The following is a 26,740-nucleotide window of genomic DNA, read 5'->3' as shown; positions in this document are numbered from 1 at the left end:
TTCAAATAACATATATATATATATTTTTTTTGTATCTTTTAAACATCAGAATCACAAGAAGAAACCTGGCCATTTCGGTTACAAGCAGTTTAATGAATGTAAATTGCCAAAAATGTAATTACCCAAAAAATAAAACATAATAAATACATTTCAGTGATTAGCACTTTTTCGCTTGTTAGTATGAATGAGATTTGAGAGGACAATTTTGGGCAAATAGCGTCTGTTCCTCACACAGAACAAATTGCATATAAATCATATGACTTCAGAAGACTTGGAATATAGCTTGTGAGTCATTTTGACCACTTTTATGATACTTTTTCTTTTTGGTCTTTTCAGGGGTCTGTTAGTATAAATCACAATTTACTATGTCGAACCAAAAGTCTGCTATTCTGGCTAACATCTCCTTTTGTGCAGCGTGTTTGAGTCAGACCACACAGGAAGACAGAACAAGATCTCTTTTGCTTTCCAAAGCAGTTTTTCAACCACACTGATCTCTAAGCAGCAGAGCATCTTTCCATAGATCTGCGTTCATGGCAGAAACAGCGTCTCGCCCTCTCTCCGCCTCAGTGGAAAAACCAATCAGATACATCATGCTTCTTAAAACACCACGTTCTGTCCTTACTCATACAAATATAACTTTTAAGACTATGTTGAATATTGATGTCATTTTATAGTCTCCTTTTATGAGAACTGCACTTATGAGGGACTTCTATAAGATGACGCATCTGGATAAAAAAATCCATTCATCCATTCATCTTTAGTTTTCAACACCTGTTTTTTGGGAAACTGGATGACTTAGTGTTATATGTTTGATGTCAATCAGCATCAAAGTTATCAGCTTACTATGAACTATTGATAAAAGCAGCTGATATTGATGTCAGATCAGCATCATTCACTTGAATGAATGAACTCAGATGATGAAAGTATTCTGAGTTTTCAGTTCTGAAGATAATGTATTTTCTCAAACTCTTTTAATTCAGAAGAGCAAGGAAAATCTGGTTTTCCATAATACGACCCCTTGAAGGCAGGAGTTGACCCTAAGCAGATTGAGAAAGCTGAAGTTTGTTGTAAATCCAGATACTGTCCACTCTGGATGAAAAAACACCAAAAGAAAACTTTCCATGCAGGCAAAAATAGCAAAACAATGTTATACATAACTCCTGTTATGTGTAAAACAATGTTGTTTCAATTTAGACGGACTTACATGTAAGTCTTCTACAAATACACGATAGAAAACTGAGAACTGTTTTTGTCTGTAGGGACCAAAGCAACATTGGAGCCCATTGACATTCATTGGACAAAAAAAAAACTATTTTTGAGTTATTTGTGCCATTATTCATGTAAACTGAAGCTACTTAATTGTTCCAAAACTATACAATATTTAGAAAAATGTGGGTAACCAAGTTTGTGGTAGCCATCCACTTATTTAGTATTTTTTCCCCTTTCCCTTTTTTTTTTTCACAGAAGAAAGAAAGGCATACAGTTTTAAAACAACATGAGGGTGAGTAAATGACAGAATCATCATTTTTGGCCAGACTGTCTCTTTAAAGGGAAAGTATACCCAAAAGAGAAAAAAAGATGAAAGAAAATTCTGTCATTTAATCACCTTAAGCTGTTCAAAAACGTTCTGTCTTCTATGGAACATAAAAGAAGATATTTTGAGTAATGTAAAAAAAAAAAACAAATATTTGAGGTTCCCATTGATTTCCATAGAATGGGAAAGATTTCATATTTAACTCTTTCACCGCCATTGTTTTTTTTTTTTTTTTTTGCCAGCCATTGCCTGCATTCTTGATAATTTTCACAAAAATGTCATTTCATCACAAAATTTCGAATTAATTTTTTGGACGAATATCTGATCATTCAATATATTAAAAGAAAGAACAGAGCCTCTGCTTTTAAATAAAATAGACAAAAATCATTTTATCCTAGCTTCAAGCATTCTTATCAGCACTTGAATGTGGGCAAGTTTCATTAAAAATAAAAAGCTGTCATAATTTCTTCAGTCATATTCGTTTTGATTCAGTACTGTTTCAAATGTGTAATAGAGCCCCCTATTATATAACAGTGAAAAGACAGAAAATTGGAAAATCCTATCAATTGTGCAGAAAGAGTTAAAGTCAAGAAATACGAGAGCTTACAACCTGTACAACCATTATACCAACAAAAATGTAGTTTTGGGTAGCTTACTATGATGACTACCTAAACCTCATAATGGCGTATAGTACCAAATTATGTTTCCTTTATAAAAGAGAAACAGTAGAGTTTGACGTGAACCCTTTACAGCAGAATGAGTGTTCAGCAGAACAAAGCAGTCATTAAGAGACTTGTGCTGACAAACGTGAGCTTCCATAAACAATCACTGAGCTCCTTCTCCCATGATGCTCTGCAGGTGTCTGCTAACACTAGATCTTTCAGAAGTAAACATGAGAGACACTTACACATTCAGAAGTCACTGCTATGATGCTGGGGTGTTATGAGGGGGTTTAGGCTGTTGCTGTGCAGTTGTCCCAGCTCAAGCCTCTGTGACCTTTTGGTTTCTAGATTTGGCTTGGATCGTTCTTTCTGTTCTTTAGATATCAAATCCAGACCTCGAATGAACAAGCATGTTCAAGGGTTTTTACTGGCTTTTCCTCATCTGTTAATTACTTGATTTGGCTGCGTTATTCAAACACATCTACAGTCACAATACAGTCAGGATGTAGCCTGACTTGTCAACTCAAAAAAGAAAAGAAACAAGGCTCACAAACACGAGTCTGAAGCTAGCTGGATGTCCCAAAATCAGCCTCTGCGGTCCACACACACACACACACACACACACACACACACACAAACGGGTCAAAGACGTTAAGATGTCCACATCAAGAAAAATGTACAAAAGTGATTTTGTGTCCATAGAAAGCACATTAAATGCAAGTAAAATGTCTACTTTTAAGGTTTTAAATAAGTTTTGGGAAAATAAAATGTCAAAATTTGGTTGAAATAATGTTACATTGTCATTCAGTTTAACACAATAATTATGCAAACATAAACTTATTCTGACGTGTACATATTAAAATATCTAAAAGAGTAATGGAGCATACTAAATTTGATTGTGTTTTAATTAAGGACAAAATTCTTACTGACAAATGGGCAAAACCTAGGATAGTGGCAAATGTTAAAAATGTAAAATTACAACTCATAAGTATTTGGGGTGAAAGTAATTAGTCTTTTAATATGTCATAAATTGATTTTTGTTGTAAATATGCCTGACAAGATTGTTACACTGAATGCCATTTTACTGGGTGTCTTCTGTAAATCAGGGCTAAATGTATGATGTTTATTTTTTGCTCAGAAAAACAAAAATAAAAATTGCAATTACATGAAACAGAAAACTTTATGCATTTTTTGGGGGGGAAACTACAACAGTTTAAAGCAGTATTGCACTTTTTTTATGCTTTTCGTCTTTGACCCACATACATATATTTTATAAACATGTAACAATTAGAATAAGCTATTATGCTGTCTGGATATTTCTTTACTTTTAAACCGCTGGTGGGGAAAGAGTTAATCCGACAGGAAAGTGAAGAAGCAACAGGAGTCCATGGGAAGAACGGAGTGCAGTGATGGATTTAAATGCATAAGTTAAGCGCCAACATGCAACATCTCAGAGCGTGTATAAAGCCCACCAGGCCACGTCTCACACTCCTGAGAGGCAGATTGGTAACAAAACTCTTGCCAAGAATATTACAGTATGGTAGCATTAGGATAGACCACAGGAGTGGTTTATGTGTCTTAGAGAGACCCGGAAAATGTGATGTGGCTTCCTCTATACTGCTTCCCCACCTCCGAATAGCTCAGTATAATAATATACAGCTGGTTCATGAAACAGCGAACGTCATTAAAAAGCTAGAATTATGCTATGCATTGATGTGTGCTTCATGTCATTGCATAATAGCGTTGGAGTTATTTGACCCATCTTTTATTTACAGATTCAAATATGTTTAGAGTGATGGATATATGCTGAAAGACCATACATTTAAATGTCTAGAGTTTTCCCATCATTAATAATCAACAGATCAATCGCTCCTCCAGGTGTGATTCATGTCTGTCCATGATCTTCTTCAGGGTTCATATACAGTTCATTCAGGTGGAATCTGCAGCATGTGGACCATTTGGACACAATACTAAAAAGACACTGCAGTACATTTTACACATACTTCTGGTTTTGGACAGACTTCACAAAAAAATCTGATAAAATTCAGAATTCAATCAAGAATCCCTTTAAATTCCAGTTCATGAATTTGAACTGAGGTGGTAAATAGAATGCAGAATTGCAGTTTAAATTTGAATGTAAAGTAGAAGGATTAAAATGCTTAGATTTTCTAGTTAAAACTTACTTAAATTTAAAATGTTGTCAGTACATATAGTTTATATAACACATGGGGGAAGTCTTGGCCTAGTGGTTAGAGAGTTTGACTCCTAACCCTAGGGTTGTGGGTTCAAGTCTCAGGCCGGAAATACCACGACTGAGGTGCCCTTGAGCAAGGCACCAGACCCCAAACTGCTTCCTGGGTGCCACAACACAAATGGCTGCCCACTGCTCCGGGTGTGTGTGTACTGCTGTGTGTGTGCACTTTGGATGGGTTAAATGCAAAGCACAAATTCTGAGTATGGGTCACCATAATTGGCTGTATGTCACGTCACTTTCATATTAGAAAACAGCGCTGGGAATGTATTGTTTGAGCCTCTGAACAGTGCTGAAGGTAAACTATCTGTGTCATGGGGAGCAGATAATGGCTGGCACTTGTGTGTGTTCTGCTAAGCACCTGCTGTGTTTGTTTGCTACAGCTGCTTTGTGTGTTTTTCTTTCTTTTTTTTTTTTTTATGGAAATATAAACTGTAATACTGGTAATGCTAATCTGAGCTGGAAATCAGATGCTGTCTGCTAGCTGTTGGTCACAACATGAAGTCAGAACTAATTTCTTTCTTTCTTTTTTGATAATGAAAATTTAACATCCTCTGGAAAGGGCTTATCTTTGCTGATTTCCCCAAGTTCATTTGAGCGAGGGAAAACTATAACAAAAAGATATCAATTATTGTAAGAAGTTGAGAAATGGTGATGTTCTGGTGAATAATAGAGTGAGAAACCTTCATCACAGCGCATTCATCATCGAGTTCATTTCATCCTTTCGTCTCTTGTCAGGTCAGATCTGAAGAACGGATGTCGTGCCAAACAGATGAAGAGAAAATCCACTGAACGGGTGGAGCAGAAAGATGGATGTTTATTTAGGAGATGTTACCGTTCTGATTCAGGATCCCGTTTTCTTTTCCTTATTATCTTTTCAGGATGGTAAGTGATTTCCTCAGAACACCTCGTACATTCATGAAGGATTTAAGATGCACCTTAAGTTCTCAATTGCTTTGTTTACACTGTCTGGTTGTTATTTACAGTGTAAAAATGTCTGTCCATTTGGCAATCAGGTTTAATTATTTATCTGCATTCAGTTTTTTTCATCATAACTGCTGACACTTAATAAAATGAATAACTGGACTGCATTAATTGCATAAAACTAGATCTTTAAATGGCTTTTGCCTGTGCTGCGACATGTTGCCAAGAGTAAATCAGTACAAAAGCCAGATGCCTGACGCGTTTACACTCTAAAAAAAAAAGAGTTAGGCTTAAAGTAATTTTTTTATTATTATTATTAAAATTGCATATAAAATTTCCATCCATTTGGATTTCTAATTTTTAAAAGCAATGTGATGTATATTTGTCAGACATGCATAAATAAAACAGGTCAGATCTCAATAATGGTACTAATAAACTGACTGTTTTAAATAAACAATAATCAGTTTATATAATATATTTGTAAATATTTTATAAATTTAAATTTATATAATTATCACTAATAAATTTATATTTCTTGTTCCACAACTAGCAATGTTTAACCCTGTTCATACTTTTTAACTGAATAAATAACATTTGCACAATAAACAGATTTATGCTGGTTCTAAGCAATTTAAAGAAATGCGTTTTAAAAACATGATTATTTTAAATAAAATCAGATGCAAATTAAATCTAGCTTGTCATATTTTAACCTAACTACCTCTTTTCTGATTTATGCTGATTCTATGCCATTTGAATAAATGCATTTTGAAAATATGATATTCAATATTAAAACAGTGTAATCCAAATGCATGGAAATGCAATTATAATGCATAGATCTTAAATTTAGGTGCACATATTTTGGAGTGTGGTCCCCATTTAGTCCGTCAGCATCTCAGCTCTTCACACACGGTAGACGTCGTGGCTCCGGGGCCAGTGAAACACGACTCCTGTGGTGTAATGCCGCTTGTGTTTCTGTGTTTCTGAGGTCATGACCTCTCTGAGGGAGAGCAATTGAGTGGGGAATACAGCCAGGAATACTGACTGAGAAAAGCATTCGTGAAGCAAACAAACTGCAGATTTACAGATTTACTCCAATTTACACATCCCTGATTAGGTCCAAGAAGTCGCTCATGAGAAATACAGGTTTGTGTAGACAGGCTTTTAACAGCATAAGTGTAATGCAGCAGTTGGGGAACTTGGAAAGACAATGAAAAAAACACATGCACTCGGAGACACGGAGATTGCATAAAACCTGGCAATCAGATTGGAGCTTAAGGTTTCTGTGTACAGTATCCACCAGATGGTCCCTACTGCGAATTTCACTTTGAGTTTTGGCTGGAGAAAATGGAGTGACATAAAAATAGACGTATTTCATGCAGTAGTCCAGAGGTTTGAGCTCAGAGCTCGTGTGTGAAGGTTCAGGGTTCAGTGACCAGGTGGTTTCGTTCAGAATCGCAGGTTGTAGTGAACTTAATGTCTTAATAAAGTCACTTTGGATAAAAGCATCGACTCAATGACAATGCGCTGTAATTTAATCAGGCAGCTGTTGAGTCTGCGGGGAACTGTTTTCAACATGCCATCTGTGACAGTTTTAAGAAAACCCTGATAATTATTGAAGGCTGAAGTATTTTTTCCAACATCTGAGTCGCGTTTTCTCTCTGTTTACGTTCTTTTATCACTAATTTTTGTCAGCCAGCCAGATGCTTTGTCTGTGCCCTGCAGACTTTCGCTTTTGACCACATGCAACTTTTGACAAAGAACAATGATGGCGAACACTTTCCTCTACTTTGTTTAAACGCAAGAATTTGTTTGCTCACGAATATTGAGTTTTCATTTACCATGATCAGAAACAGGTTCAGCTGTTTTACACACATTTCTAAGACCATGTGTTTCAAAACATACACCATGATCGTCACAAGATGAGTCTCACATGCACAGTTACAGTCCAAAGGGGTGAAATTCACAAAATCTTGAAAAAAGCTTCTTTTCATTTTCTTTTAATATTTGGATAAATTTATAACATAGGCCTTTTTACTTTTTTATTTCCTCGAACATATGGCGAATATAACTATAAATAATAATTAATTCAGAATCTCTTAGTGTCACAATGTGCACAAAATGACCAATCTGAAAGTGTGTTTGATATTCCCTGTAGTCAAGATAGCACACACAGTACCAAACTGGCAGATGTGCTCTGGAAATTTAGCAATTACAAAAAACATAATCGCAAGGAAACCAGAAGAAAAGCCTTGCAGGGCTTCTGTAAATGTTTTCAAATCCCAGACGAGCCTGGAAATTAATCATCTTGCTCATTTTAAATAGAACTTCATGAAAAACAAATATTTTTTATTTTAGGTGAGGATTTGAGTGATTCATAGAGTGATATTTTCCTCCATTCCTGACCCGTTAGTAACTTGGAAATATGTGGATTGGAAAGAAGGGGGTGAGATGCTTTATCAAATGACATACAATAACAAGGAAAAGGTCTATTTCATTAATAACACTTATGAATCTTTTGTTTAGAGGTTTGGATCCAGTGCGATTGCAATTCCTTTAGTTATAACCAGGACATTTGCCAGGGTTTAGGCCTGACCAAGTTAGGAAATGTATTTTTGCTGTGCTCTGACTTGCTCATGACAACCAGTTTATTTGTTATCAAGGTGAGCATGTCTATCAATATTAATAGACTGTAGATGAAGTTTTGCATGCGTGTCACATAAACAAATTCTCATATTGCATTATGCATTATCAAGTATGCATATTTAGAATAAGTATTACATTTTGGTCTATAACTTATCCCACACCGTTTGTCCTACGAACACCAATGATACCACAAATCACACTGCATGCTTTTAAGGAGGTGTTCTGTTGCTTTAAGAGATCAATTGAGATTTGCATATGCAAGGCATCACTCAAAAATTTCAAAAAATGAAAAATCAAGTTTTTTAATTAAACCCCAAAGGATGGATTGCATCCATTACCACAGGAAAACAATTCTCAGTACTGACTAGATTAATAGACCAAAATCACACTGTCCATTACAAAAAACAAAAACAAAAAACAAAACAAAAAAAAACAAAGCAATATGTGTATGAACGTGTGGAGTGTAATCATAAAATAAATAAACAAACGTTATTGCATTGTGATTAATTATCTAAATCTTATTTAAACAGTGAATACTATTGTATAATAAAAAAATAATGTAATTTAATATGAGATTTTAATTGCATTTACAGCCAGTGCACCTTATAAGAGCCAAATAGCAGCCAGTTTGCACATCTGTCTGGAGTGATCGGATCACATGTCAGTCGAGACCGATGGCTGTTTACACCTGGTACTAACATGTCTCAAATGTTTACATTGTTTAAGATTGAGAAGTTGCTTTCATTTAAACTGGCAAAGTTTGATTGCATGTGAGGTGACTCGACGGCCTGCGGTGTTGACGTATCAAGATACATTAGCGTTTACACATGCACTACACATGCAATCTGACCGCAGCCTCAGAAAGTGATCTTATCACAAGATGCATTGCATGCACATTAAGAGCTGACTTGTGAACAGATACACACACTGGAATCAGCTGGTGCTGGATTTATTTTGTTTCGTTTCCGAGAACCGGGAAGTAACACAATGAATTAAACATGGAATGTATTTTCTTGTATTTTAGAAATAGTGTTTTCTTAATCTTTGAAAAATAATTTTTGAAGCAGAATACAACTGCAATGTCTTTCTTGTTTCTCTTTTAGATCAGCTACTGATGAAACGAGTTTGAAAAGACTTTTATAAACCGTGACTCTATCGAACAGTGATTAAAAATGTCTGACATTTGAGTACTGAGGTTATGTATCTTACAAGAATATTTGACACACAGATGAAAATCTGCTGAAAATCTACTCACTCAATGTACTCAATTTTCACTAACTTTTCATTCTTCATGAATGTACAACAGGACGGCACACTTGTGATGTGTGACCAAGTATTCACAACTTGTGTATAGTATGTTTCTGGTAAAAAAAAAAAAAAAAAAAAAAAAATGGTTTAACTTTGTTTGAAGTATTATTTGAAATGATCAGTGTTTCCCTGCGATGTGGAAAACTGCTGACTTTCCCAGAGAAGCAGCCAAAGTGGATTTTTCCCAGTGAAAAAAAGTGAAGTGGTGGCCAGCGAGGAAAGAGCATTTATACTTTCTTCGCCTGTGCACCTATTTAAAGTGCAACGGTGAAACAGACTCCATAGTGCGTAAAGTCCAAAAAACAAGCCGACAGTTATTCAGGAGGATCCAGCAACGTTCAGTTTCCACGTTCAGAAATTCGGTCACTGGATATCCTCGATGAAAGAAAAAAGGATTCATTTGTACTGTATGTGGAAGTTCATAATTCTGCTGGCAAAAGCAGGCTAATTGTTTTTGGGACGGCTGGTGGCTTGCTTTAAACCCTCATGTCTCTTAGGACGCTCTCACACTACATCCACTTGTCAAAGTTTGTTTGGTTTGTGCGAATGCAGTTTGGTTGATTCTGGTGCATTTTGCCATTTATTTGGAAACAGCCCATCCTTATTTGCAGAAGTGATTAATAATTTTAATTTGTATATGCTACTGTTCGCCAGGGTTATTATTAATGTGTTCTCTCTTTCTTTCTTTCTGCACTTTTCACACTTTATTTATTTTCCATTTTCTTTCCCACTTTCTGTCATTTTTTGCCCTCTTTGCACTTTCACAATTTTTCCCACATGCACTTTCACGCTTTTGCACTCTGTAGTTTTTTCACCCTTTTTCTTTCATTTGCACTTTCAGTAGTTTCTTTCTTTCACCCTTTTTTGCACTTTCTTTTGCACTCTTTCACATTCACTTTTTCATACTTTCACACATTATGTATTCCCTTTCTTTCTTTCACACCTTCACAATTTGTTTTGCACTTTCTTTCAGCTTTCTGTTTGTGCTTTCTCTCACTTTTTGCACTTTTATTTCACATTTTCTAATTTCCTTTCTTTTGCACATTAAACAACTTAAACTCATTTAATTTCAGCAAATTTTCAAGACAAAATTTCTCATTTTCATTTACTTTAACTTAAACTAAACTAAAACTGAAAAAAAAAATCTAAACACTATATAGACCTATTTTTATGTTTTTTTTTTTTTATCTAAAAGTACTAAAATGACAAAAGATTACTAGAAGATAACAAATAAACATTATCATATATTAATAAAAACATATATTAATAAAAAGTAGTCTTTTTACTTCCAGATTTCTTGATTAATTCAGTATATTACTTGCAGTGTCTTTGTTATTATTTACAAAGCAATCCATACTAGCAGTTTATTAGTGAAAACTGTTACTTTTTCAGTGTAAGTAGTCAAAAAGCAGCAGGTAACTTGCTACATAATTTCTAGATAAATTGTGTGAGAGAACAATGTTTCAATTCAGAAGGGATTAAAATGTCAAATTGATCTAGTCCCTCCTAATAGGCCTGTGAAGTCCCAGCACATCCTCGCTGTATAATGTTTGGCATGAGAATGAATCAAAGCTTCACCGCAGGCGAGACACAGCATGGTGTGAATCACAACCATGATTTAACAACTGATCCAAGACTACATGCCTCTGATGTGCTAAACCAACACAAAGACATCAACAAGCACACATGCAGACATTCGGTTGCAGGTTCACACACATACACACTTCTGAACAAATCCACCTAATCCCTTCTTTGCTCAGGTGTGCTCGACTGTTCGCTTTAACACAAAGAGGAGTGTTTCATCTTTCATCAGGCTGCTCTCGTCTAATGTGAGTAGGATTCACCTTGTTGAGTGCTGATCGTGATCTGTCATTTACAACACGTGTTATAGCAAGAACTCTCCAACAGACTGAGTATAACTAAGCTATTTTGATACACAACAGAGCTACAACAATGTAGCTCATAGTGCAGGTTATTCAGAATAAAAATCTATTCACTGATTCATGTATTGTATGGCATGAATCATGAATTTTTTTAGAAGGAAAAAAAATGTTTTAAGGAAAACATATTTAGGGATAAATGTGAGACTGTCATTCCAATTGTTTTTTGTTTATATATTTGTTTATAACTAATATTTATATTTTATAATCAATATTGCTGTATTAATATTTACAAATTTCTAAACATTAAAAAAACAATGAAATAAAAATGTAGTAATATTTTATATTACTTAATGTTTATATTTGATATTTTAATGAAAAAATGATGCACCTGAAAAAAAATATATAAAAGTAATTTCTAAACATTAAGAAAACAATGAAATTAAAGTGTAGTAATATTTAACATTACTTAGTGTTTACATTTAATATTTTAATGAAAAAATGATGCACCTGAAAAAAAATTATAAAAATAAAAACAATGAAATAAAAATGTAGTTATATTTTATATTACTTAATGTTTATATTTAATATTTTAATGAAAAAATGATGCACTTGAAAAAAAATTATAAAAGTAAAAACAATGAAATAAAATGTAGTAATATTTTATATAACTTAATGTTTATATTTAATATTTTAATGAAAGAATGATGCACCTGAAAAAAATTCTAAAAGTAATTTCTAAACATTAAAAAAACAATAAAATAAAAATGTAGTAATATTTAATATTACTTAATATTTATATTTAATATTTTAATGAAAAAATGATGCACCTGAAAAAATTATAAAAGTAATAATGTAGCAGTATATTATTTATTATTAAAATTTGAATATAAAAATGCTAAACATGAAAATAAAGCATTAATTATAATATATATATATATATATATATATATATATATATATATATATATATATATATATATATATATATATATATATATATATATATATATATATATTATAATTAATGCTTTATATGAAATAATATTTATATGGATAGTTTTACTTTACTTATAAACATGAAAAATTACATATAAAATATAAATTTTATTTACAATAGTAAACATGGCAGATAAAACATGCATAAAAATGTAATGCTACTATAAAATGTCAGGTTAAAAATAATGTTGTCTGCTTAGTGGCTAACTTTTATATGTTTTCACTGTTGAAGAGCAGTAGCTTGAAAAAAATGATAAAGATGCAAAGTCTCTTTCCTGGCACTGTTACCATATGACGAGTTTCAGCTCCAGATTGTGTCCGCAAAGTCTTAGCAGTTGTCAAAGCTTAATGTGTTTTATTGCCAAAACTGTTGCATGCATTGAGACAAATTTACACTAAGCAGATGTTACTAAAATGACTTTACCACAAAACGCCACAAGGGCCATAAATGTCTTATTTACTAATTCAGCACACTTTAGACTAGTTATAACATGAAAGCTTACGTGAAATAATGAAGTAGTAATATTTTATATGCACTGATATTTAAAATTAACATTTTAATTTTAAAATTATGACAAACTGAAACATGAAAAATAAAAATAAAATGTTAATACAAAGTAGGCCTATCAGATCATACAACAAGTCTGCTGAAGTTGCTAGCTTTTTCAAGTGCTTTTAATTAACTTTTCTTGAACTGGTGCATTAATGTTAAGTTATATCGTATTTTTTTATTTTATTTTGTAATTCGGCCATACAGTTGCTGATAAATACATTCACATTTATATTTACATTTACAGAGCAATCCAATAGTAGTTTACTGTAAACATTTAGGACTAACATACTGCATCTAAATCTGAAGCTGTGCTGGGTTTGGTTAAAGCTGGGATGGTTAAGTGTTGAACGTGAACGTGCAGTAAATCACTTTAATTAATGTCAGAGACACAGACAGAGAGAGGCTTCATGTGGTTGCCACTGCTCTCCATATTTCACATTTATATACTCTCACATGACTTCTTCTGTTTAATTTAGTTGACAGACGCTGTGCTAATTAAGATAAATTGGAGTTAGGTTAATCAAAAGCACGTTCTTGATTTCTAACTCAGTAACCGGCTCTCATCTCAGAAACACGGATCAGACGCTCTGAGTTCAGAACATGGAGCTCATTTGAAAAGATGGTTCAGACATTTTTGGGGAGTCGTTTATAGGGTTAGAGGTTCACAAAGTATTCAAATTTGGCATCGATCTAACCCCAGTTTCCTTGCACTAAGGTCATGCTATTATATTTCAAAGTAACTGGAATTGTGTTTTTCACTGGGCGGATGACGAAACAGGCCAAAAAGTAAGTAAGTGAGTAAAATTTATTTATATAGCGCTTTTCACAGATTAAAATCACAAAGTGCTTCACAATAAGGTGTAATACAATAGCAATATAAAAAAACAAACAGGAAACACAACAAACAACCATAAAAAAACCCTCAACTAACCGAAAGCCTGCTTTAAGAGAAGACTCTTCAGCTGTTTTTTAAAATAATCAACAGAGTTTGCACAACGCAAAGAAAGAGGCAAAGCATTCCACAGCCTAGGAGCGACTGCCTGGAATGACTGGTCCCTTCTTGTTTTAAAATGAGTACGGGGAACGACTAATAGCCTTTGGTCAAATGATCTGAGACTCCAGGTAGGAGTATGAAGCTGTATCAGGTCAGTGATGTATGTGGGGGCTTGGCCATGCAAGGCTCTAAAAGTAAGGACCAGGATTTTGAAATGAATTCTATACTGGACTGGTAACCAGTGAAGTGCTACTAAAGCCGGCGTGATGTGTTTTCTTTTCTTAATGTGAGTTAAAAGCCTTGCAGCAGAGTTCTGGACAGCCTGGAGACGATAAAGCTTCCTTCTTATTCAAACAGGTAAAAAGGCTGTTACAGTAGTCTAATCGAGAGGAGCTGAATGCATGAATGATCATCTCCAATTCACCCTTGGTCACAAATGATCGTAATTTGGAAATGTTCCTCAGTTGAAAGAAACTGTTTCTAATTAATTGTTTAGAATGCAGCTCCAAGGTCATAGCTGACTCGAAAACAACACCTAAGCTCATGAGGCTCGGTTGGACAGACGAGCCCAAATCACCAATATGTTTTATATTCTTAGGGATTTTACTTTCAGGAGAAATAATTAGTGTTTCTGTTTTGTCAGAATTCAGGAGCAAACAGTTCTCACACAACCACTAGTCAGGCAGTTGGTTAAAGAAGACAATTTAAAGATGGTAAGATATGTCACTAAACTGGCTAATTATCTGACCAAGAGGAAATATGTACAAGAGGAACAAAATAGGTCCCAAGACAGAACCCTGGGGAACCCCACACGACAACTCAGAAGTTTCAGACATAATCTGATTCACATAAACACTAGAAAACCATTTTAAAACTGATCCAGACATACCAACCAGATCACGAAGTCTATTGATCACAATACTATGATCAATGGTGTCAAAAGCTGATGAGAGGTCCAACAAAACCAGCACTGTATATTCTTTCGAGTCAGCTGACATCATAATATCACTCGAGACTTTAAGTAATGCAATTTCTGTGGAATGTTTTTTTTCGAAAACCAGACTGGAATTTGTCAAATAACTCATGCTTCTCTAGAAAAAGAGTGAGTTTCTCTGCTACAACCTTTTCTAGAATTTTTGACATGAATGGAAGTTTAGATATTGGCCTATAGCTTATAGGTTGTAGCGGATCCAGATTAGTTTTTTTAAGTACAGGCGTTTCAACAGCATGTTTAAAAAAGCTAGGAACAACACCAGTTAAAAATTAAGAATTAATCATCTCAACAATAGAGGGGCCAATGGAGTCAAATACTTGTACAAATAGTACAGTAGAGACAACATCCATAGGAAAAAAATGATGATTTCATAAAATGTAGAGAGTCAAACTTACTTTGAAGGAGGTAAGAAGGGTCAGAAAAAACTAACAAAATGGCACACAGATTCAAGATAAAGGTGCAAACATTGCCTCTGCACAATTCAATCAAATCTATTATGGGAGTTGTAATTAAAAATAAATGAGAAAATGAATGAAAAAGTGTATTTTGCGGGTTTCGCAGTTGATAAGCCTTGAACGGACACGTTTGTCTGTACAGCCAGAATATTAAGTGATTTCCCAAAACTCAAAACAACGTTTTTACATCTGTTCTATTCATCGATATTAATAATCATTATTACAATGTCAAGAGTAATAAATGAAAATAATGATTTTTGTCAATATTGCAGCTCTACCTTGTAATGAGTTCCAATTGAACTCTTTAGCAACACCCTAGCAATGTGTTTTGTTTTGTTTGTTTGTTTTTGTTTTGACTTTTACTTTGCATGGGCCATTACATTTTTTTTACACTTAGTTCAAATGTGTTAAAGACCTTAGAGTCTCTTTTCATCTGTAATTAGGTTGGAAATATGAGCATCTGTCTCTGGTAAAGGATTCCTGCTCTGCATGTTGTTTTCATGTTAGTAAAGCGATGCCAGCACACAACCGTTTAAAGCCGCATAATTGCTCCTGCTATTGTGACATCATTCACTAATGGGGAGCTTAAAGAATTAAGAAGAACTCTTTCTGGCCGATTCCCCCTCATGACTTCATCAATACTGCATTTTTACAACTCCTTCTGCAGCCTCAGGAAACTGCATTTTATTGTAGCAGTTTACCAACAAGGTTTTATATGAGACTTCATGGAAAATGGCTCTTCCAAGAACGCCAAGTGATTCACGGTTGTGTAACGGCATTCAGATATTTGACTACATACCAGCTCTGGGTGATTTTTCACTGAGTGTCACTGGAGTTTTAATAATTTATAGCTACCTGTCTGCCTATTTGTCCGTCAATCCATCTCTCTATCTATTTGTGCATTTGTCCATCTGTCCATGCAAACATCCATCTATGCCTATCTATCTATGTTGCAAGGATAGATAGATTGATTGATAGAGAGAAAGACTAATTAAATCACTGTATAGGAAGCATTAATCATTCATTTAATACTTAGTCTGTTTTTCATTTCAGAGGTGTTTTCAAGAAAGGACAGCTAATTCTGAAAAATGGTAGAAATCAAGCCAAACGCATGAATGCGAGCAGACATCTGAGCTAATGTCTAGGATCAGGAGCCTTTTCTGTGGGGTAAGAAAAGGAAATTGCGCCTCCTACTGATCTCAACTCTGCTTTCTGACTCTGTTCTGAGGCTCACAGGCTTTTTTCCATCAACATGAACACGTGCCAGCATGCTGCTCCTAAATCAGATGACCTTGGCACCGGGACACAGCCGACAGTCTCGGAGCGAAAGATCCATCCATCACACCGCAGACAGTCTGCCTTGTCACTCATGTCTCTGAAAACCCAGAATGATGTCTCAAGGAGCCATATGGAGATGAGATCCATTATTTACTCCGAGAGGAGTTGTGATTCATGGGTTAGTGATGTGAGTTAATGAGTCTTGAATGAGACAGACCTCCTGTACGGCGGCCGCCCTCCTCACTGAGCGTTTTTGTGAAAGTTTCAAGGTCCGTCTGAGAGAGCCAATCCTCCTCGGTGATCGTTCGAAGGTGCCCAAGGTGTCTGTCGGCTCTGTGCACAAAAGAGGGAAGTGAACACATTCCATAGTGGTGAAACAAAGCCGTTTTCCAAACCACCGAAAGTGTTTACAGATGTGCAGTCAAATTTTACATCTTGAAAGTCATCTCAGCAACAATGACTCTTAAATATATAACATTAAAAACACTGCTGCAATTCTGTCAGCGGGCACGAAACGCTTTCCAAGAGAATAAAACACACACGCACAAACACTAACTTAACTCGGTGAAATGCAAATCTCTGTGACACAGCAATGTTCATTTGTGGCATTTTCTTAGGCGCTGAGAGGGGGAGGAAAATAATGTCCTCAGACTCGCAGACTTGTGCATGGAGACCAGATGCTGCTCCAGAGGGACTGAGTCTGGAATCGGCCTGCTGGGAACCGGTTAGTCAATCCCAGACGCAGAGGCCTCGTTTACACCTGGTTCTGACTGATCTGAACACAACTGGCTTAATACAGTTCTGTCATGACAACTCTCGGAGGGATTGGCATGGTAATGTAAATGACCATGTTAATGTATTTGGTCTTGGCGGAATAGATCTGCTACACTGCTGCTGCGGCACATAACACATATGAATAACCACCATATAGCATACATAAATCACCCCGAAACTTATCTATACAGGTGGAGCTGGGGAAGGTGGAGGGTTTCTGCGCTGCCAACTGCTACAGCAAACAAAAAACAGGTATTTCAATACTGAGCAGCGAGCTCATTGGCTACCGATACAGGAGAGAACCAATCAGCTGCCATGTGACAATGATGTCACCAAGTCAGATTGAACTAGACCTATCGGACTGTGCCATCTAGAGTTTCATACCAGAACTGCATTTTAACTTTTGTTACAATTATTTAAGAAAATGCATTATAATGTACATTATGAATACCTTCATAATGCATAATTCATTTAAAATGTTTCAAGTTATCAAGCAACAGTCTTGAGAATACATTACACCAAATAATATAAACCAGAAATATAGATGTGCTTGTATAATTACAAGTAAATTGTCTGAGTTTCAAGAACAAGTCAGTCTTTTCAAAACGTAAATGCATTGTTCTCATTGAATCTGAAGGCTAGGTAAATATTAGGTTAGACAAAGTAAACATAAAATACTGCAATGGTTTTGTATTTCATTGTGATTTTGCAATGCCTGGCGCAAGTGAGTTGATTCGTGCCAGGTCAACTCAAGGTCCAGTGCAACATAGTAGCCGAATATTGATGATGACAAAATCAAAGATGGGAGGTTAATGGTTGTTCAAGCAGCTGAAAGACTGAATACATGAACAGACCTTGAGTGACAGATGGGGAGTGAACAATACGCTCGATAGAGAACAAGCGGTTAGGAAGTGCATGCAGGATGTGGAGACCGTGTAGGATTTGATGTTTTATTCAGATGTTTCTACAAAAAATGTCTATATGGAAAACAGAGAATGGTCCCTGTGGAAAGGGAATGGAAATTGTATTTTCGGCCTTGATTAGTTTAATTGTATGTGCTGAAATGTGGCTTATAATTAAGACTGTCAATGCCAAAACCCAAATGATAACATTACAGTGTCAGACAAAAGCATTAAATAAAGGAAAAGTGGCTTTAGAGGTACATATATCCCTCTTTCCTGCATTTAACATGAGCTTGTCAGATTTTCTCACACAGATACTGTTCTTGCATGCTGTTTTTTGACCCTTGTTCCATTAAGCTGCACTCCATCTAGCTGTTCTTTGTAGCTTGTTTATAATTATGTGGATTATATTTCATACAGAATCTCAGACAAACAGATTTCAAGTTTCATGCAGACTCAATGGTGTATGAGAGCCAAAAAAGAAAAAGAAGAGAGTTCAGCGAATGACCTTCAATGACTCCAAGTCAGTCAGGTAAAACAAACAGATGTCTTCTTTTTGGTGGGAGGTGCACACCAGTAACAAACAAAAAAAGCTATTTCTAAACAGTTAAGATGAAGGCTACCATAATTCAGCTTTATTTTATGTTCTTGGACAAAATATTGTACTTAAGATTCTTGAACGTGTAAAGTTTCCTCATCAGATTAATGGAGAAGTATGTTATTTCAGTGTTTTGGAATTGCAAAAATAATGACTGGGACTTTTTTGATATTTTGAATCATGAGTCCTGACTGTTTTTCTAATTATAATGCCCTGCTATATTATTTTATATATATATATATATAAATTACTGCTGCCATTAATTACTAGAACATACTGTACATGAATATACAGTACACTAATTAACATTAAAAGTTTGGGGTCATTTTTTAATTTTTAAAAGAAGTCATTTCTGCTCACCAAGGCTGCATTTATTTGATTACAATACAGTTAAAACAGTAATATTGTGGAATATTATTACACATTAAAATAGCTGTTTTCCATTTGAAAATATTTTAAAATGTAATTTATTTCAGTGATCAAAGCTGAATTTTCATCACCACCAGTCTTCAGTGTCACATGATCTTCAAAAATCATTCTAATATGATGAAAAACATTTCTTTTTATGTCTAAAACAGTATGTTGTGCTCCCTCAAATTTTCGTGGATTTTGAATAGAAAGTTTAAATGAACAGCATTTATGTGAAACAGAAATATTTTCTAATAATATAAATGTCTTTATGGACACTTTTAATCAATTGTTGTCCTTGCTAAAAAAAAAATAAAAATAAAAATAGAATTCATATAATTATTTGTTCCTTTCTGCAGGTGATGATTGCATGACATTAACAGTGGCAGTGAAACAAGTTTGGCCGAGTTTTGTGAATTAGAAAGTTTTTAATTTAGTCATGCATTAGTCGTGCTGAAATGCATGAGAATTATTTCATTTAAATTGCTATTTCAGTCCATTCAATGTGTGGCTAAAGTGGATAGTGAGGATGATGGGCACAGAAGTGGTGCAACCTTCAAGTGAATTCATTTCTTAAAAAGTTTATTCCACCACAGTCATATCAACCAGATATTCAATTTACTAGTAAAAAGTCAGACGTTATAAACAGCCTCCATAGATTCATTTTCCTTTCCAAAACAAAGCAACAGATCAATGAAGTGATTTTTTGATTTCGTGAGGTAGTGTGATTAAAGCGTGTGGCTGTTACCTGGCTTGATTTTTAGAAGGATTGAGCTTTGATCGAAACACTTAAGCTCAGGTTGCCTGCGGAGATGCACACATGCTTTTTCAATAAGATGGTGTAAATAAAATTCGATTTTTGGACATTGATTATTAAATTGGCAAAGTAGTTGCATCACCACTGTTAGGCAAAATAACTCTCTAGAGGAGAGCAGAAAGGTAAAAAGCAAAAACGACCTTGTTTTTTTTTTTTGAATTCAGCAGAAACTCAAAGACAATTCTTCAAGTTTACAAGCTTTTACAAAAGGAAATGCATTCTCCTTTTAAACGCATTCACTGAGACTGACTAGAAACAGACGGCTGAGAGATTAAGGGTTCACAGGCAATATTAGGCAACGGGAATACAGGTCACTGCTTTATATTTCATTTGGGAAATTAAACTGCAATGTTTGCTTGGCAAGAGTGGCCCATCATTACAGTAACATATTGGTTGGTGATGTGACACTCATTTTTATTATTCATATATCGTATTTATTTTAGATTTTAGGCTATTTTGCTTTTGCAACTTACCGTTTATTTAAACCAGTAAAAATAAAACATCCAGAATGCACATTTAAATGACCATTTTATTACACTGATATGTAGATTTCAATTACAATACATATTCCTAAAGGCAGTTTTCTCACAAAAAAAAAAAAAAAAGTATAACTAACTTTATATAAAAAAAAAAAAATCCTGGCAGAGTTTTCTGCTTTATGGAATCATAAAAAACACTTTTAATGACTAAATAACTCTTAATTTGTCAAATACATTTTGAACATGGCTGCAATATTCAGATTTCTGTTCTAGAAATGAAAGCAGTTTAGTGCATATTCAGTTAGATAATGCTCTATTTGCATATTAAAAATACCTTTTCAGAAAACTGAAACATTGAAACATTGCTGTCCAATGATTTTCTTCTGTCCTAGAACAAAAAGCAGCAGTGAACAGTGGGAATGAAGTCAGTGATGGTCAGAGTTGGGTAAGTTACTCAAAAAAAGTAATCCACTACAAATTACTAATTACTGCTCTAAAATTGTAATTTGATTACATTACTGATTACTGCATGTAAAAAGTAATCAGATTACTAATTACTTTACTTTCAAGTTACTTTGAAAACCTATTAAACATACAAGGAAAAAAACTACAAACAAAGTGAAACTCAGTTCTTTCCGTAATTTAATATTGACTGAAAAATATTAGAGAAATATGAAAACAGCAACTTGAATTAAAAATGCAATGCATTTCTATAACTTAACATTCTTAACATAAACTTGCCTAACATGAAAACTGTAGTCTTTTTAAATGTATCTACAGTAGCTATGTCTTAACTACATGGGTGTCCTTCCAAGGAAGATTCTATTATTACAAGTCCAGATGTCTGCGGTTGTGGAGACATATTCCAAACGATCGAATGTTTTTTTAAGTACATACTCCATATCCGCATAGGGCTGTCACTTTTCGTTCGAAAATCGATTGCACAATCGATCGGACCAACCAAAAAAAGTTTCGAAAATGAAAATAGGGAATCGATTTTGAAATAATTATCGATTTATTTAAAATAATTAAACAATTAAAAATATATAGATGTAAAAAAACTTGTGTTAGGGCTTACTTTATATCATGTTACGCTGGCTCGGGCTTGCGCTCCAGTTTGTGAGGTAAATGAACGTTCATGTGATGTGTTTCGAGTAGCGCGAGAAAGATGTGAAATGGATGCTGAGTAGATGCAACGGAAGCTTGCCTCTGGCGAAAATACGTTTTGGTTGCACCAGCAACTAAAGCAAAGTTCTGAGGTGTGGAAAAGTTTTGACCGTGTTTATAATGAGAATAATGAGTGAATAATGACGCACCATCAGTGAGCGCAGGAACGCGCTGAAGACATCTACAGTGGATTCAATCATTTTCCTCCACAAAAACATGTAGACCTAGCCTAATCTCTGTGTGTAAAGGTTTTTCAAATGATAACTATATATTCATTAAGGCTTAAATGCATAATGTGGACTGAGTATTTACGCTAATGTTGGCATTATTCTATTATTAAATGTCAGCTGATATGTGGAGAAGAAAACCCAGCGGAGCCTTTATCTTAATTTCGTTATTGCCAAATATCCATCTTAATTTAAAATTTATCTTAATTTAATCTGTTAAAAAAAGACTCGTTTTTATTGATGCGTTTTTTTTATTTATAGGCTAAATGAGTCTATGTCTATTTAGAGTGCTGAGATGTTACGATGTTACAGAGGACTTATTTTATTTCTTTATTCCAACTTCCAAGTGGCCTAGTCTACGTTAGTTATGAATAAATTATGTTAAAACATGTATGACTCATGACTCATTGTTGACAAAAGGCAAAAGAGCTGTGTGTGTATGCGCATATCTGAATGTCGGGCTGCGCTGCACACGGGTTCGGGCTTTTAAAAAGCTGTCAATCAAAATGTAATACTTCTCGGGCTCGGGCCGAAACCTGTCGAGCTCGGGTCCTGTCGGGCCTAACTTTTAAGGCCCGATTAAAGCTCTAATGCCAATAAATAAGAAATATAGCCGACTTGTGCGTTTCCAAGCGCTCTCGTTCGTCCGATATGTGGCGTTGAAAAAAAAGGAAACGTCTTTTTTTTTAGACATGGAAAATCGATTTTACAATCAATTCAATGAACACTTATGTCTTAAAAATCGAAAATGCTTTTTACACAAAAGTGACAGCCCTCCATCCGCATAGCATTTATCTAGATACCTTGCAAATATCTTTCGGTCCTGCAAGGGTACAGAGCTGTCCGTCACTATCATCGTAAGCAAGTCTCTAAATTTCCTCCACCACACACGCTGCTACAGCTCTTCACCTGTCCAGAAGTTACCTTCCCTCCCGATCTTGAACAAAAATCTCCGTCCATTTTAACAGCACGAGTTCTCCAGTAATTCATTAAAGCGCATGCTCAATAACTGACGCAGCCGCCCCAAAACGTGATTAGAAATGCATTTTAATTTATTTACTTTAATATTTTTTCTTACCAATACATTTGTAACGCAAGTAACGTAATTTTATTGACATCAGTAACTGTAATCAAATTACATTTATTTTAAATGTAATGAGTTACATTACTGCGTTATCACGAAAAGTAATTAGAATACAGTAACGCGTTACTTTGTAACGCGTTATACCCAACTCTGGTGATGGTGTGTGGTAGTGCCGTAGGCCTACTCTGTAAATCATGTCATTACAGCCACTGTGCATCAGTAAATGCACTAAACCTTTGAAAACAGCAAAGGGAAAAAGAACAGGAACAACATTTGTTTACAAGCGGACTCTAATACATGCTTAAAATTCTTCAGTGTGTACCCACGATTCAGTCTTAGAAACAAACACATAAAGTTTAATGCTTCCCAGGTAAATGTTATCATGACTGCTGTGTGAGCCGACATCCCTGCTGATATAAACCGTGTTTCATGACCCGTCGTTCCCAAAAGCACACACTGGGATTGATGCCATGACCAGATGTGAACGGCTGTTACACAACTCAAATGTGCCATTAGTTGTGAAGCGATCAAGATTGTGTCATATGCAGCTTGTTATACCTTTCTGTGGAAAAATCAGGAAGACTATAACATTAATTAGATTAGATTAAAAGCATTGTTCACCGAAAATTTTTAATTTGCGGGAAAATGTACTCATTCTCAAACCAATCCAGGACAGATTTGGGGAAATATAGCATTCCGTGACTTGATCACCAATGGATCCTCCACAGTGAATGGGTGCCGTCAAAAGGAGAGTCCAAACAGCTGATAAAAACATCACAATAATCCACACCACTCCACTCCATCAGTTAATATCTTGAGAAGTGAAAAGCTTCTCAAACAAATGAAACAAATCCATCAAGGCATTTTAACTTTAAACTAAAATGCAAAAACTAATAAACAAACTAAAATTCAAACTAATAACTTCAAACTAAAATTTTACCCATTAAATCTCTACTGGCCAAAATCCAGAGTTCATAATCCAAACTTTATATAAACTTTAAGCAAATTTTCACTATATTGTACATGACAAACCGTTTCAGCAGTTTTCCAAACTAATAACTAAACCTTGAAAATTCTGATTTATTTTAAGGAAATAATCAGGTTAATATTAATTAATTTATTGTTTTATCAGCATTTAATATATATATATATATTATATGTGTGTGTGTGTGTGTGTGTGTGTGTGTGTGTGTGTGTGTGTGTGTGTGTGTGTGTGTGTGTGCGTGTGCGTGTGCGTGTGTGCGTGTGTGTGTGCGTGTGTGTGTGTGCGTGCGTGTGTGTGTGTGCAGTACAGACCAAAAGTTTGGACACATCTTCTCATTCAAACAGTTTTCTTTATTTAATTGTATGAAAATTGTAGATTCACACTGAAGGCATCAACACTATGAATTAACACATGTGCAAAGTGTGAAACAACTGAAAATATGTCATATTCTAGGTTCTTCAAAGTAGCCACCTTTTGCTTTGATTACTGCTTTGCACACTCTTGGCGTTCTCTTGATGAGCTTCAAGAGGTAGTCACCTGAAATGGTCTTCAACAGTCTTGAAGGAGTTCTCCGAGAGATGCTTAGCACTTGTTGGCCCTTTTGCCTTCTGTCTGCGGTCCAGCTCACCCCTAAACCATCTCGACTGTGTTCAGGTCCGGTGACTGTGGAGGCCAGGTCATCTGCAGCACCCCATCACTCTCCTTCTTGCTCAAATAGCCCTTGATGCCTTCAGTGTGACTCTACAATTTTCATAGTTATGAAAATAAAGAAAACTCTTTGAACGAGATATAGACCAAAAGTTTGGAAACATTACAATTTTTAATGTTTCTGAAAGAAGCTTGCATTTATTTGATAAAAAATACAGAAAAAAAATGTAATATTGTGATATATTATTACAATTTAAAATAATTGTTTTTAAATTTATTATACTTTAAATGATCATTTATTTCTGTGATGCAAAGCTGAATTTTTAGGATCATTATCACATGATCCTTTAGAAATCATTCTAATGTGATGATTCATTATCAAAGTTGGAAACAGTTCTGCTGCTTAATATTTTTTCAGATCATGTGATACTTTTTTAGGATACTTTGATGAAAAAAAAAAAGCTATGTTTTTAAAATAGAAACATTTTGTAATAACAATATACACTACTGGTCAGTAATTTGGGGTCATTAATTTTTTTTCTTTCTTTTTTTTTATCAAATCAATACTTTTATTCAGCAAGGATGTGTTGAAATTGATAAAAATTGATAGTAAACAAAATATATTATTAGAATTTATTTTTTTAATAAATGCAGTTCTTTTTAACCTTTTATTCATCAAATATATTAGACAGCAGAACTGTTTCCAACACTCATAATAAATCAGAATATTAGAATGATTTCTAAATGATCATGTGATCGACTGATGTTACATGTGACACTGAAGGCTGGAGGAATGATGCTGGAAATTCAGCTGCGCATCACAGGAATACATTTTTTTTTAAAGTATATTCAAATAGAAAACTATTAATTTAAGTTCTAATAATATTTCAGAATATTACAGTTTTTTCTGTATTTTTGATAAAATAAATGCAAGCTTGATGAGCATAAGAAATTTCTTTCAAAAACATTAAAAATAGTAATGTTTCCAAACTTTTGGTCTGTACTGTATATATATATATATATATATATATATATATATATATATATATATATATATATATATATATATATATATATATATATATATATATATATATATATATATATATATATATATATATATATACACACACACACACACACACACATACATATATATATATATATATATATATATATATATATATATATATATATATATATATATATATATATATATATATATTATAGTTGTAAATGAAAAACAAAGACTACGTTTTACAAGAAAATTATCTCATTCTCTCTGCTTAATGTTTCTTTTAATATTACTTGCTATTTCTGTTGTTTTTTTAAACTTAATAGCAATTTCATAATGAATTTTCTTTCTACTTTCTACAGATTTCATCCTATTTTGATTGCATCCAGTAAAAACAAACATATGTTCCACAGAGAAATGTAAAAGTTCAACGGGGGATTGCAAATGTTCCTGCCTGACCTCTGCATCCCTGCATGCTTGCATTGGAGTGGAGTTTCTGTTCTTATTTAGGATGCTGTGTTTGTGCACATGCTGGGTTGATTGGCCGTGTCTCACCCTGCTCGATCGTTCACATCTGTGGAGATGAAAGGCGAAGGAGAGAGGTGCGTTCATATGCCAGAGGAAGCATTTCATTCCACGCTGTGCAAAAACAACAAGACTGTGTGTGTGTGTGTGTGTGTGTGTGTGTGCGCAACACACTCCATTGTTTGAGCCACCCAGACACAGAAAGAGAACCAGTCACAAAGAACAAGGTTACATCGAAATCCGCCTGCTATATCATATAGGTCATTCCCAGGTGCAAAAGTTCAACATTTTTGGATCAGTAAAATATATTTTTTTTATGAAATGAATACTTTTATTTAGCAAGGAACCATTAAACTGATCAGATGTTACAAAAGATTTTAAATATTGTTCTTTTGAACTGCTGTTTTCAACATTGCATGGTTATTAAAGAAGTCATATATTTGTTGTATATGTAACTATATTAGAGAAACATATTAGATAAAATAGTATGCTATTATTTCATCATTAGAAAAACTGACCATTTATTAAGATCAAAATGTTTTCTCCTTTTTTAAAATTCATATGTTTTCTTGTGTCCCTTGTTATATTATCTTCTAAGTCATGTAATACTCAACATAAGCTGAATTCAATTTGTTT

General features: G+C 34.4%; 1 long non-coding RNA gene across 1 annotated transcript; it reads left to right on the top strand.

Moving 5' to 3' along the window:
* The first annotated feature begins 18,567 nt into the window (after window positions 1–18,567).
* Window positions 18,568–26,050, top strand: LOC113093347 (uncharacterized). Its single transcript, XR_003287731.1, has 3 exons — window positions 18,568–18,683; window positions 20,846–20,898; window positions 25,942–26,050. It is a non-coding gene; the product is annotated as an uncharacterized LOC113093347 (long non-coding RNA).
* Window positions 26,051–26,740: the final 690 nt, after the last annotated feature.

Source organism: Carassius auratus, unplaced genomic scaffold (genome assembly GCF_003368295.1).
Source record: "Carassius auratus strain Wakin unplaced genomic scaffold, ASM336829v1 scaf_tig00214968, whole genome shotgun sequence".
Taxonomy (NCBI): Eukaryota; Metazoa; Chordata; class Actinopteri; order Cypriniformes; family Cyprinidae; genus Carassius; species Carassius auratus.
This window is presented reverse-complemented; position numbering and strand designations above follow the sequence as displayed.